Here is a 6,856-nt window from a genome sequence, read left to right as displayed (position 1 = left end):
TCTGGGGGAAGGTTTACAAAAGTAGCATAAAACTTTCTTTTCATGTTAAAATATTTCCTAGAACTTCCCCTAGTCCTTTCCTTGTGTTTCTTCAAGGAAATAAATTTGGATATTTGACCCAAGTTCCCTCACCAACCCACTCCTGTTACCAATATGTCTCACAGCCTCTGGCTCGTGACCATCAGGGTGGTCATGCAGGTGAGCGGGGCCCTGAGTGTGCTGACTGACAGAGGCTGCTCTCCTAGTCCTCGTAGTGGGCTTTACCTTCCTCACTGGCTCTCTGGGGTCCATCTCTGACCCTGAACCAGGTTTGGCCCATTTGGGCAGTGACAGTGTATCACTCAGCCATGAAGGTCGGGAGTGAAAGAACTCCTTGTGTTCCCTGCAGGTCAGCTGCCCCAACCCCATTGTCAGTTAGTTCTTGCCCCACTTCTCTCTGTGGAGGTGGGTCAGAGTTACCCTGTGTCTTGTTGCCCCTGTGGGCAGGAGTGGGCCTGTGGATGCGTGGATTCTGTTGGTGGGGGCAGCGGTGGTCCAGGTCTTGGAGCTGACACACTGCACACCGTCAACTCTGTGGAGGTATTTCCTGTGTTCAGTTAAGCCTCTGAGATACTACAAGACATTGACCAGGTGTTTTAGGACAACTTACTGTTTCTGCCCTCAGCCTGGTAGATTTGAAGTTGTATGGACTGACCCACTCACTCAGTTATCAGTGAGCACAGGGGTGTGTAGCGTCTGGCCCATCAGTCTTACAGTTGTGCAGAGTATACCAAGGATAGTATTAGGTTTCATTTCAGGGATTCTAAGAAATTTTGAACTTAGTATCATGAAAATGCCTTCAGAGGTCCTCCTGAGCACCAGCTTTGGGCCTGACACAGTGCAGGCATTGAACAAAGCCCACCTGGCCCACCGGAAGCTGACTTTCAGAATCCGGTACCCAGGGGCCACCTGCTGTTTTTGTGAGGTTAGCTCTAAGGACAGATGATCAACCCAGAGACCCCCAGTCAGGCATCATCAGCTGAGGAAACACTTTGCACAGCACAGGCTGGGGCTGGCACTGAGAATGTTCTCATGCCCAATGTGTGACAGCTCCATCCTGCCAAAGTCGACCTTTTCTTTGGTTCATGGTCCCAGAACCTTAAAAAGTGCTGTGCCATTTACTTATTTATCACCATCACTGGTTTCTCTGACTCTCAACCAGTGTATGGGCCAGTGGGCAGGGGTCTGTGTGTGTTTTAGTCACTTGTGCATCCCACGTTCCTAGGCACTCACTCTGTTGTGGAGCCACTGAGAGTGCTGTGTCAGACCGCACAGCAGGTTAACCACCTGCCGATCGGCTCTGGTGAGCACAGGGCCAGATCTGCTGCCTTCAGATCTGGGTTGGGCTGTGATGCGGGTCTGCTGGTCCCAGTGGGTGGCAGTGAGTGCCTGGGCAGGTGCCAAGTGGGGGCATACAAGAAGTAAGGTGAGAGGAGATGGAGACGAGGGACTTGTTAGGCAACGTCAGACATCATCTCAGATAGTAGGCAGCAACATGTGACAGAGTGAGGCTGGGACTAACAGCAGAGCTAGAAAGAAAGCAAATGTACATGGCCAGAGCATAGGTGTTAGACATCACTGTGCCCAGTGTCCCTTGGAGCTGTGGCCATGGGCAGGACTGATGTCGGGGTATGTGATGCTGGAGCTACTGGGTGTTTGCTGGAGGGCAGACTGGGTGGTGGCTAATGCCTGGTGACATCTTTGTGTGTGTGTCTGCAGGAGAAGTATTGTCACATTTGCCCCGATATAGTCAAGGAGTTTGCCAAGTATGACGTGGATCCGTGGAAGTAGATCAAACAGCACACAGGGAATAATACCATCAGCCAGAAGAAGTTCATTATGGATGTTGGCTACGAAAGGTTCCCAGGCCCTGAAATTTTCTTTCATCCAGAGGTAAGACATTTGCTTTCTGAGTGTGCAGAGAATGATGTGTGTGGAGCGATGCTGCCACCTCGTTTGTGCAAGAGTGGCTCTCCGTGGGGCTCCTGAGTGAGGTGGCCACCTTTCAGGGAGGACCTTGGGAGTGTAGGCTGCAGCCTCAGTGGCTGCTGTGGCTCCTGCATGGTCCACCCACTTGACTGGGTGTTTCAGCGTGCTCCTTTTTGGGTCTGGCTATCTGTTAAACAGTTAATGGTTGGTTAAACCAACTGTGGTTAGGAAGAAGCTTTAAGAGCAATAGAAGATAATGGATTTGAAATTCATTTCATACTAATATGAAAACTAGTTAATCTCAAGGACTGATTGGAATTTGTGTAAGAGTATGATAGTGTATATATAACCTTCCCATCACTCATGACGATCCGTCCTCATTCCAACTTTTAACCCAGGACAGCTGGTCCTGCTGTGTTCCCTGCTGCAAGTTAAAGCTTCTGTCTGAGGACAGCCTTGGAAAGAAGAATTAGAGATATTATCAGTTTAATGAGTAGTCACAAAGAATGATTACTGCTTTTGCAAAAGCAGTAACTAAGAGGCAATATTTTAAGGTTTAAGTAAAATGGACTTTATTTGTATTTTGTATATTTTTCTGCCTCATTCAGTTTACATTTAATAGGTAAATACAAACCACTGCCTGTTCTTCGATGTGTATGATCATTTGTTCAGGGAAATTGCACACAATGTATGTCTGACTGTACCTAATATCACGGTACTCATCGTTTGTGATAGTCTTCAGTTAAAATACACATAAACCAACAACGTCCAGTGAACAGCTACATGGTGCCTTCTTCCCTCGAGCACATTAACACTTTCAATGATTTATTAAAGCATATTTCAGAATTTTGTAGCTGAATTACTTATACTTTAGCTTATTTCACTTATGGAATTGAATGTAAGATTTTTTACTCAATAACATGATTGTTACCATATTGATTGTTTCACTTAGAAGCCACCACCATTCCCCCTTCCCAGTCTTCTAGCTCAGATTTACAGTGTGAGTCACTGACTAGGTTTTTTCTTATATCCTGGCTAACTTTTTCATGACATTAGTGTCTACACATGATATGCTCATTATCTACTCACAATATTTTTCATTACACGTCACATATACTGTGCACTTGTTTTTACAATCTCACATAAATTGTGAGTCACTGTGTATTCTAACGCAGGGCTGGTCTGTCTTTGTTACTGTTTGATGTTTTTCCTTCACTAAAGCCACACATTTCATCTCCTGAGGGGACATGTCATCATCACTCCATGCACAGAGTCACTTGGATTAATTTGACACATTCATTCCAATGTGATGGTTTTAAAGGCATAGTGAATTCTGTATTTGTTAAAGTTACTTTTTAAAAAAGTTGTTGAGAGAAATGCGTAATGTTTCTTTTATATCTGTATAAAATTCAGTTTGCCAACCCGGATTTTATGGAATCCATCTCAGATGTTGTTGACAAAGTAATACAGAACTGTCCCATTGATGTCCACCATCTGCTGTATAAGGTGTAAGCTGCTTGGGTAAGGTGCTTGGATTTCATTCTGGAATTAAAGGCCCAGCATTCTGAGAAAAATAGATTCTTAACATCAGATTGCAGACAGTTCTATTTGACTTCTGTTTTATAGGATTTGTTAAGGGCCAGATTCCTGGTAAAATATTTTTCTTGGAGTTTGGATGACTTAAATAATTGGCAATATGACTCAGTTAACCAGAAGTATTTGATTTAAAAATTCTAATATCTCTTATTCTTATCTGCCCAGCTGTATTTTAAACTGAACAATTTTAACCCTCCATGTTGACTGAAAGATCAAGGGGGTCCTTCCCCTCATGCTTTCTGTGAGTTCGCTGGTCTTGCTTCGTGAGTATTAGATTAGTGCCAGATGTGTTGTTGTCAGAGAGAAGGAGGAACCTGAAATGAACAATCAGAAAATGCTCATGTAATGTTTCTCCAAAATTCTTTGAGTGCAGGGAATTTTGAAACTTGAAAGGAGAAAAAGGCAGTTCATGTAACTGTCAGATGAAGGGATACTTGCTGACAGCCAGAGGGAAGGGTCAGAAAGTGGTGGTCAGCCAGCCCTGCTTCCCTGGCTGCTCACCTCTGCCTGCATGTCCTGCTCTTCCCCCCAGACCACGTCTTCCCTTCTCAGATGCAGGGACCTGAACCTTAGGAAGGAGAGGGCCAGGCTAAGTAGGGAGGGCTTAATATAGTTTATTTCATCTGGACAGTAGAATACTATTCAGTCTTTAAAAATAATGAGATAAATCAATGTAAATTCAAATGAAAAGACGTCTACAGTATATATTGTTAAATGGAAAAGCAAGTTGTAAAATTTACACATAGTATTATTTCATTTTAGTTAAAATATTCTTTATACATATATATATAAGGAAAGGTTTTGAATGATATTTGCTAAACTCCTTAAAGGAAATAAAATATTTCTGGGCATGAGAGATGGATAACTCTTATTTTCTACACTTTGTGTTTTAAAATTAATTGAAATTTTATAGTTAACAAATGTTATTTTTATTATTGTAAAACATTTTCCTATATAGACAACTATGATGGGTAAAAACAAATTATAATTTGGTTTTTATTGATATATAATCTTAATTAAACACCTCTCTCCTCCAGTAAATGTGCAAGGAAGGGAAAGCAAAGGAAGATGGGAGTATTAAAGTTTAGTGCAGTATGTGTCTTGCTCTGCCTACTTTTTTAATCTCACATAACATTAGCTGTGTCTTCCTGTCCATGAAAGCAAGGAACAAATGTGCACTATTTAGTCCTCATTTCATCATGGTGGATATTAAAATTCTGCCAGCAGTAAGGATTGCTCATGCTGGGGTTGAGTTTTCTCATTTGATCATTTAGTTCACGTTCAGTAGATTTATGGGATTCTTGAAGTCGGGCTGGTCTTGTAGCCTGAGTACCTTATTTAACAGATGATGACACTGAGCCCTACAGATAGGAAAAGAAGGCAAAACTGGAGGGACCTGGGTCACATGGGGCAAACTGGTCTTAGACTTTTTTTCTAGTTGAGGTAGAGTTGATGTACAATATTATATGTTTCAGGTTGCAGTTTTTAAAGGTTATACTCCATTTATAGTTATTATAAGATATCAACTATATTCCCTGTGCTGTACAATATATCTTTTAGCTTATTTATTTTATACATAGTAGTTTGTATGTCTTAATCCCCTACCCTAGTCTTGCCCTCCCCTCTTCCCTCTCTCCATGGATACCCATTAGTTTGTTCTCTGTACCTGTGAGTCTGTTTGTTGTTGTTGTTATTGTTGTTGTTGTTGTTGTGTTCACTAGTTTTCTTTTTTAGAGTTCATATATAAGTGATATTATACAGTATTTGTTTTTCCTGTCTGACTTATTTCACTCAGCATAATACTCTCCAAGTCCATCCATATTATTGCAGATGGCAACATTTCATTCTTTTCTATGGCTCAGTAATATTCCATTGTATATATATCACAACTTCTTTATCCAGTCGTTTGTTGATGGACCCTTAGTTTGCTTCCATATCTTGGCAATTGTAAATAAGGCTGCCATGAACGTTGGGGAGCATATATCTTTTTAGGTTAATGTTTTCATTTTCTTTGGATGAATACCCAGAAGAGGAATTGCTAGAATATACAGTAGTTCTATTTTTAGTTTTTTGAGAAGCCACCATCCTGTTTTCCATGGTGGTTGTAATAGTTTGCATTTCTATTGTTCCTACTGTTCCTGCTTTTTGTGTATAAACTATACTGACTAAACACAGAGTGAACTAGTTGCTCACAGTGTCTCTTAATGTGACTGCACATTGAATTAAGTGGGAAGCTTTTCAAATCTGGATGCCTGGGCCAATTGTATCAGAATCTCTGGGTGAGGGGGTGTGATGCTGGGGAACTCAGCTCCTGGGGAGACTGATGCCCAAGGACAGCCAGGGCTGAAAACTGATTTCAAGAAGCACCTGCTGCCTGCAATGACTTGAACTCCTGGGTAAGTCACAGGCCTCCAGGACTCAGCTCTCACACACTAGTCTCTGTATAAACTGTATATCAACAGGATATATGGGTTCCATTTTCTCCACATTGTTGCCAAATGTTTGTGTTATTGTGGTCTTTTTGATGATAGCCATCCTGATAGGTATGAGGAAATATCTCACTGTGGTTTTAATTTGCATTTCTCTGATGATTAACAATGTTGAATGTTGTCTCACTGCCTTCTTTCTAGGCTCAGTGGCAGGAACTGTATGTCGATATTCTTTTGGTGAAGCAAGTAAGAGGAGGCTTGCTTTAAGTCCTGCTGACAACACCTGAGATCTTCTTGGTCATTGAGGAAACACCTTTTTCAGGCTCACTAACAAGAAAAAGAAGGTGGAGAATATAAAATGTGGCTTTGAAAATTCAGACTTTTTACAAAAGCAAAACAATTTTTTTTACAGAAGTCATAATCTAATTTTTATTTCAGTCTGATCTGTAGATAAGGGTTTTCACATGCTTCCTTTTTTATTTATTTTTTGTTCAGTTTCCAAGTGTGATGGAGGTTGGGTCTGGGAATGGTTCTTCTTTTTCATTTTATTATATCTCTCTATCTTTATGGGTTAAAGATTATCAGTTATCTATTGTAGACTTGAAGGACTTTTTTAAGTGGAAGGTTTCTTATATTGGCTGTGCACATTTCCATGATATTGCTGTGAGATCTGTTTTTGGTATGGTGTGAAGCCACGTCATTTTTGTGTGTGCATTGCCTGTTATTTCTATGATTGCTTATGTGGTTTTTGTTGTGGAGAACACAACCTACTCATTGTTTAGCAGAGCCTCATTTTGATTAGGTGTTTATCACAGATTGGAGAGTGGCTAGGGCTCCTCCTTTTATTGGAATTGAAGCTTCCA

This window comes from Camelus bactrianus, chromosome 26, assembly GCF_048773025.1.
Source record: "Camelus bactrianus isolate YW-2024 breed Bactrian camel chromosome 26, ASM4877302v1, whole genome shotgun sequence".
In the NCBI taxonomy this organism is placed as follows: Eukaryota; Metazoa; Chordata; class Mammalia; order Artiodactyla; family Camelidae; genus Camelus; species Camelus bactrianus.
This window is presented reverse-complemented; position numbering follows the sequence as displayed.